The 8,128-nt window shown below is 44.1% G+C and overlaps 1 pseudogene; it reads left to right on the top strand.

Annotated features, from left to right (window-relative positions):
- The first annotated feature begins 2,620 nt into the window (after positions 1-2,620).
- Positions 2,621-5,466, top strand: LOC136499530 (uncharacterized; annotated as a pseudogene).
- Positions 5,467-8,128: the final 2,662 nt, after the last annotated feature.

The raw sequence follows: 8,128 nt of genomic DNA, 5'->3' as shown, positions 1-8,128 counted from the left end.
CAGCAGGGTGATGCATTTTGCCATCATCGACCAATTCTTCCTTATGCCATCGCATTTGTGATGATGTGCTCTCTATCATATATAATCTTTGTAGTCGAGGAGTAAGAGGAAAGTACCGTAGGATTATATGTGGGCACGCTTCTTGTTTGTTGTGAAGATGGTGGACATGACAGATCAGTCTTAATTATGAAGATAGCTTTCGCATGCTTTCGTACCTAGCATATCATATACTATGGTCTTCGTGACAACGACCAAGATGCATCGCCACATACAGTACCAATCCAAGGGACGATGTAAGCAAAATGAGGTCATACAATGCAACATGGAATATGAAAGCAAATAAAAGGAGGTCATACAATGCAAGTATCAACCCAAGGTGACGATGATCAAACAAAGGATTCGACGACACGGTTTTTTTCAGCACCAGTAAATCACTAGTGCTACTAATTACTGCCGGTGCTGCCGCATATGTCATCCCCCTGCTTCCAGTGCTACGAGGTGTGCATGGGAAGGGTGCTTGGCTTCTTGACGTGTGGTGATGCAATGGCGGCTGACAGTGCATGGGGGGCAGGCTTATATAGGCGTGTGGGTGGGTGGAACTGACGGTGCATTAACTCGCACCCCTCGAAAGATGGAGCGCCTGCGTTGGGAACCGGCGCGAGCAGCCAATGGACTCCTGGGTAAACGCGGCGTCTCTTCGTGGGGAACTGAAGGGCCGTGACCAGTCGAAGGACTAGGTAAAATGGTGGCTCTTCATGGGAACCGCGCGACCAGTGTGGCTGGGGAGTTGAAGGGCCTACGCGCAAAGTAGGGACAGGTAATCACTCAAAGGAATAAATTCCTTGAAACTTACCGAAATCAGGTGATAGCTCAATGGTTTGTCCGCAGCTCTAGAACTTGTAGGCTTCGGTTCGATTCAGGGATGCAACACATTTTTTGCATTTTCTTTCAATTTATATTCCTTCATTTTTAATTTACAAGTTTTTTAGTCCTAATTTTTTGCCAATTTAGGTTTATACAATTCCAATATATATTTTCTTAAGTCCTAACACAATGTGCATGAGTGGATGCTATCACAAATACAAAGGTGAGTGTATATCACTAGCTTGGTTTATCACAAATACAAATACAAAGATAAGTGTATCTTGGTGTCATGAACCCAAACCTAGGTAAAGATGTCACACTGCAAAAAGATGGTTTGTGCGATAAATCCTGTCCTTGAGGAGATCGATTACCAATTTGCACTAAAACATTGTCTTAGCTCCCACATGAAATCACCTCAAGGCAAAGAAGGTAAAAATTGAACATTATACACCTATATGATATGCCATATATATGATACACCTATATGATACACATTTGATCAAACAAGATTCCAACTTGCCTATTCATAAGCCCCTGGTACCTTGGACACATTCGAAAAAGGTCTGTTCATTGTAGAGTACATAAATAATAAAGCAAATGACAAAATGTTAATACAAGGGGTCGAGTAACACAATGCAAATAAAACCACGTGAAAGGAAAAAAGTTTTCTGAGAAATTGGAAAAAAGAATCACCTGATTTGGACAACAAATGCAAAATCTAAACACGTTTAACGTTTTTACAATGAATCAAAATAAAAAAGATAAACACCATGAACCGAACTAGAACAGCATATGAACCCAGCGCCGATAAGTGGGTCCCTCATGTCAATGGCACACTAGCCCAAAACTATGAATAATAATGTTGACAAGCAAGAAGTGAAACAAAACAACCAGTAACTCAATGGTGTCTGCGACAGTGATATAAATCGACGTTCCAGGTTCGATCCTTGTTCTCCACCCTTTTCCACTTATTTTTTTGTAATTTTTGCCAAAAATTGGCTTGGCGCCCGCATGCAGCCATTTACCGCCTAATACCTCGCCCATTATGCGAACAAAACGAATCTTAACCTCCCCACTTCCTCATTATCCTCCCTATCTCCTCCAATTCTTTCCTTCCCCTCCTCCAACTCGGTTCCCAATCTACACCCACCGCCGCCGCTTGTCTTCGCCATTACGTCGTCATTGGAGGGGCACCAGTGCAGGATAGCCCGCACCCGGAGGCCGCCGCGACGTGCCTTCTCACCGCCGGTGCTCAAGCCTCAAGGACTCCCGGACTTCCTCTTTGTTAGAGTTATGGCAACCCTAGGGCCATTGATCTATTCACTTTTCACTTACGAAAGAGTAATGCATGTACCTGTGTGGTTCAATGTAGCTGGACTGTAGATTGCATCAATGGAGACTCAATCGACGTCATTTGCGTTCAACACGCCAACACCTGCTTCATTGTCCAGACCCAGGGCGACACCTCCTGACGATGAAGATGGAGGTGATGGCAGCCAATCACAAGAAAACCTCCGGCGTTCCACTCAGGACAACGACAGGTAACGACACAATGTCTGCCTGGATGCTACTGCAATGATTTAGAATTCAACAAATTACTTCAATAATAGTGAGATCCTTCAATAAACGGTAGTAAGATGCTTCAATAAAATGAAGGACACATTATTGTTTGTCATTTTCAAGCTGTTCCTTCTTTAAATATTGTTTAGGGTGTGCTTATGTTTCTCATTACATTATGTGACTGCTCGGAACAAACATGGACTGTTTCTTTCACTTGCAAGGGGGCACCGGGGGACAACAATTTGCTCAGTATACAATAGCCAGGGACGAGCTCACGTTTGGTAACTTAATAACAATGAAATCAAATTTGGGGTATGGTACCAGGGACTACTTGTACTATAAGAGGAGAAGTGGTAACTCTATAGCAACACTAAACGAGATCGAATATGATGTCGATGCAAATGCAATGATATCAAGTAATGCAGAGGAGAGGGAGGTCAGATTAGTATTGTCAAGGGATCAAATAACAGAGCGAACAGTGGACATAACACCCATTAAATTGCCAAGAACTGTGGCATCAAATAGTGAACATTCCATAGATGAGTCACTTGATGATTACAAGGTGTGGCTTAATAATATGCATAGATAGGGCCAAGGCATGGGTAAGTTATGTTGCTGCCCTATTATGAATTGTTATATTATATTATATTGCAATGGCTAAATCACTAATAGCAGCATAGCTTTCGCAGATTTTGAAGATATATACAGGGATGACACAGTCAAGACTTACAAAGAATGGTTAAGGGAGCAAGGACAACTAGATCAAATTAGTAATATATACCTTCTTTTCCCAAAATGTCAACCAACTTATTATTAGTCCTTCGCAATACATTTATAGTTTACACTTGTGACCTATTGTCTACATGTGCATATGACAGCCCTACAAATCAGATAGATTTACTAAATTCAAGTCAAGATAGCAATCCAACACCACCTCTGAACCAGCCATCACATGCTCGGTGTGAGAAAACACAGGGAGATAGTAAGTGATGCTTATTGTGATTTTATTTTGATGTTTAGTTCAGTTCTCCCTATGTAAATGATTTTGTTTAATCTCTTGCACTGTATATTGTTTCAATGGACAAGACTCCCAAAAAGAGGAAGGCACGAGGTACTGTGAAAGGATTGGCAGCCAGCCACAAGAGATCCAAGCAGGGCAGTCAGAAGCTTAAAGTCCAATTCTCTAGACGTGGAGGAGCTGTAGGTGAGAACGCACGCACATTTACTGATGAAATAGTAGTGTACACAAGGAAAAAAAGCACCACTCATTGTGGTGAGAACATGGAAGGATATCCACCGAGATGTCAAAAATTCAATAGTATCTTATATGATGGTAAGTTTCTGATTTGTTTTTGCTAGCATACACAGTTTTGTTACCAAAGTATTTAAGAAGTGATCTAGAATTTATGTTTTATATGTTGAACAACATAAGTGGGACATTGAGAATAATGAAGAAAACAGGAAAAAGATATGGACCATCGCCAATAAGCGTTACAAAGGATGGTGAGCAACATTTAGTGCTACATACAGGGCGTACACCACCTATGAGGAGAGAATGAGACATAAGCGAGAAAAGTTGGACATTGTTGAATGGCACTATCTAGTTTTGTATTTTGGCAAGACAAATTTTCAGGTTTGATGACCTTTACTTTATTCTTGCCATTTGCACTTGATGAAATAAAGGCTATGTTTCGGTACATTGCAATATTTTTTTATAATCAACTCCTTGTGCAGAGGGTTAGTTGCAAGAATTCTCGGAATTGGCAAAATGTAAAGGTACACCATCGGGCAGGATCAAAGACTTTTTCTCAGTGTAGCTTTGAGAAGGTAATAACTTCAGAAGCACATGACCATGCTTTCTTACCTTTTGAAATATCGCTAATTTGTTACATTCTTGCCTAATTAGAGGGACCCAATAACTGGTGATGAGCCAAATGATTTGGAGCTTTTCATGATCACGCACAGTAAGAATGGGCAATGGACAAGCCAAGAATCTAGGGATGTCTATGTGAGTATATAACAGTTTGTACAAACCTTATTAACTGATGCAAAGTGACCGCTTACAAAATCATTTTCAATTAACTACTTCAACTGTCCTCCTTTGTTAGGATAATGCATGCAGCAAAATTTCGAAGAGGAAAACAGATGGAGAAGCACTCATCATCTCAGATGTGGAGCAAAATTAGATTTTCTAGTCAGCCTACCAGGAAACAAGAAACTGCAAATCAACCAAGATCTATGCTAATGGATACTTGGCAAAATACCCAACTAGAAGGCAACTACTGTCTGAGGATTACCAGTACCAAGTGCGTCAGGAATCAGCACTAGTTGAAGCATTTTCAAAGCTACAAGAGAGATTAGAATCTCAAGAGGCTGAAAGGAAAGCCAAAAGGGAAGAACATAGGCGTCAGATGGAAGAAATGATAAAGGCAAGGGAGGTCGATAGAGAAGCTCTTAGGCAAGAGTTTATGGCAATGATGCAAGCAACACATGTACAAGCATCAATACAACAGGTAATAGTCAGCTATAAGCCATGCATCATTTTCGTAGTTTCAAACTCCACTCATGATTTTTCTGACCAAAATTGAAATGCAGGCTAACAAGATGGGGGACAAAATGCAGAGGTTGCTGCTACAACAAACATGGATGAAGAAAATGTAAATACATAAAGTGAAGAAATATCACATCAGCAGGTAGTTTGAGAACTGAAGAGTGTTTAATGTTGTCATGTGATAGTCCTTAGTATGAGGCATAATTTTCCCTCCATCTATTGATTTGCAGGAAAACCAAGATAGCATCCCACCACAAACACAACTCGTAGCTACAACAGCGGCAGGTACAAGTAATGGTCGCACAACTAGAAATAGTGCTACGAATAAGACTCAAACTGGCCAAAATAAAGGAGGGGATACGACAGTTAGTTTTACTACTACTAAAGCACTGAGGGATGCTGCGGCTAAGAAACGAGCATTATCCAAAAGGAATCAACAAGCTGGCAAAGCACAGATGATTTTTGACTCCACTACCTGTGAATATTTCTGAATCAGATTTAGTTGGCTAGTTCTTGTTATTGTAAAGTGAAATGATACTTAGCTGAATACTAAGTTTATGTTTGCTGAATATACCAATGTTAATGATTGTTTCAGGAGCAAGATAGAGTTTGAGTGGAGCGCACAACTGATGGACGTTCAAAGTCAAGCCAACTTTTGCTAAAGTACTACACATAGCTTATTATATTTTGAACTGTTCAAAGTAGCTACTGTGCGTCAGATACCTTATGTGTTTTAGTTGTTGTGCGTGTGTTATCAACTAAGTTTGACATTAGATGTGGTTTCATTAATGAGTTGTACGAACAAAGCATATTTTGGATTAATGGATGTCTAAATGCTTCTTTCATCATATATTGTTCGGCATGCAATTATTGTTTGAAGCAAACAAAGCACTGCAATATGGACTATCGACAAAATAATTTGGCGTTGCAATATATGATATAGCAACAAACAAACAGTGTTGCAAAAAACATCATACCAACGGAATAGTGGGCGTTGCAATAGAGTCTCCAAACTGTAGCAACCCAATAGTTAGCGTGGCAATAGAGGGTCCAACAATAGCAACCAGTATTGATCGTTGCAATAGAGAGGCAATCTCTAGCAACCAAACATTTACCATGGAAATAGACGGATGCACCTATAGCAACCACAATGTTTAGTGTTGCAATAGAGAGGCTACCTCTAGCAACCAAATATTTATCGTGGCAATAGACGGTTCCACCTATAGCAACCAGTATTGATCGTTGCAATAGAGAGGCTACCTCTAGCAACCAAATATTTATCGTGGCAATAGATGGTTCCACCTATAGCAACCACTGAGATAGCGTGGCAATAGAGGGTCCATCTATTGCAATGCTATTGATGCGTGGCAATAAGGTCTATTGCAACACCAAATATCGTTGCTAGTGCACCTATTGCCACACTTTGGGTTCATGGCAATAGGTATTTCTGGTGTTGCAATAGGGGAAAATCTATTGCAACACCAAAGAGAGTCGTTGGGCAAACCTTTCCCCATGGTTACTATGGCAACGCCTGCCAACAAAAATTTTCCGTTGCAATTTTGTCTTTCGCAACCATTTTTAGTATATTGCAACGCTTTTAGGCCGTTGCATCAGGGGTAAAACCTTGTAGTGTGTGGTGCGACACCACACCGCGTCGTACTCGCCACAACAGAATGGTTTGGTGGAGCGGAGGAACCAGACGGTGGTCGGCATGGCTTGATCCATGATGAAGGCCAAGAGCATGCCGGCAAGGTTCTGGGGTGAGGCGGTGACCACGGCAGTGTTCATCCTCAACCGCACGCCCACCAAGGCCCTAAAGGGCAAGACGTCGTTCGAAGCTTGGTATGGGCGCAAGCCGAGCATGTCCTTCCTCCGGACATTTGGCTGTATCGACCACGTCAGGAAGACAAATCCGATCCTCACCAAGCTAGAGGATAGGAGCACACCAATGGTGTTCCTAGGATACGCGGAGGGTTTCAAGGAGGACCGGCTCTACGACCCACGTGGAGACAAGGTGCTTGTCTCGTGCGACGTCGTGTTCGATGATAAGGTGGCTTGGGATTGGAACAGTCCGAGCATGGGGGAAGCTGGAGGGTTCACCAGGACCTTCGTCGTCGAGCACTTGGTCATCCACGGTGGTGGAGACGCTGGGAAAGAGGTGCCGAGCACTCTGGGAGGGGTGCCGAGCACTCCAGCAATAGAGCCGAGCACTCCTAGGGAGGTGCGGAGCACTCCAGGAGGGGTGCCGAGCGCTCCAGGAGTGATGTTGGGAGGTCCTGCAGTAGTGGCGACCACTTCAGGATGGGTGTCGAACACTCCCGTAGCGGAGCCAAGAGGTCTTATAGTGGTGCCCACCACTCCAAGACTGAGGCTGAGCACTCCTACAGTGGTGTCGAGCACTACAGGAGTGGTGACGAACAGTCCAGGAGTAGTGCTGAGCACTGTAGCAGGGGTGCCGAGCACTCCAGGTGTTGTGCCGATCACTCCGGCGAAACAGAGAACTCCATCGACGCCGATCGAGTTCGCCTCACCTCCAAGTGATATCACTGAGTTCGTGGATGCCTTCCACGAAGGTGAGGAGGTACGGTTGCGCAGGCTGGACGACATCATTGGCGGCAAGGGACCTCAGGACTAGCGGGGCGACTGCTCAATGACCCAGAGCTGCTTCTCGTTAGTGCAGAGGACCCACCCACGTTCGCGCTAGCCAAGCGCGATGGATATCGGCGACGGGCGATGCTGAAGGAGATGAAGGCGATCAAGGAAAACGAGACTTGGGAGCTCGTCGATCCACCTCCAGGATGCCATCCGATCGGCCTAAAGTGGGCATACAAGGTCAAGCGGGACGAGCACGACGCCATTGTCAAGCACAAGGCGCGCCTCGTCGCCCGAGGCTTTGTACAGCGCAAGGGCATCGACTTCGAGGAAGTCTTTGCGCCGGTAGCGCGCATGGAGTCTGTCCGACTGCTATTGGCTTTGGCAGCAGCAAAAGACTGGCGCATCCATTATCTGGACGTAAAATCGGCCTTCCTCAACGGCGAGCGGAGGAGGGCGACGCCGGACGCCACCGTACCGTGACGGCGCGATAGCGGTAGGGTTCAGGAGATGCAGTTGTTGCGGATCTTGCGGGTTCTTGCGAGCTTTGTCTCTTGCCCA

The sequence above is a fragment of the Miscanthus floridulus genome, chromosome 13 (assembly GCF_019320115.1).
Source record: "Miscanthus floridulus cultivar M001 chromosome 13, ASM1932011v1, whole genome shotgun sequence".
In the NCBI taxonomy this organism is placed as follows: domain Eukaryota; kingdom Viridiplantae; phylum Streptophyta; class Magnoliopsida; order Poales; family Poaceae; genus Miscanthus; species Miscanthus floridulus.
This window is presented reverse-complemented; position numbering and strand designations above follow the sequence as displayed.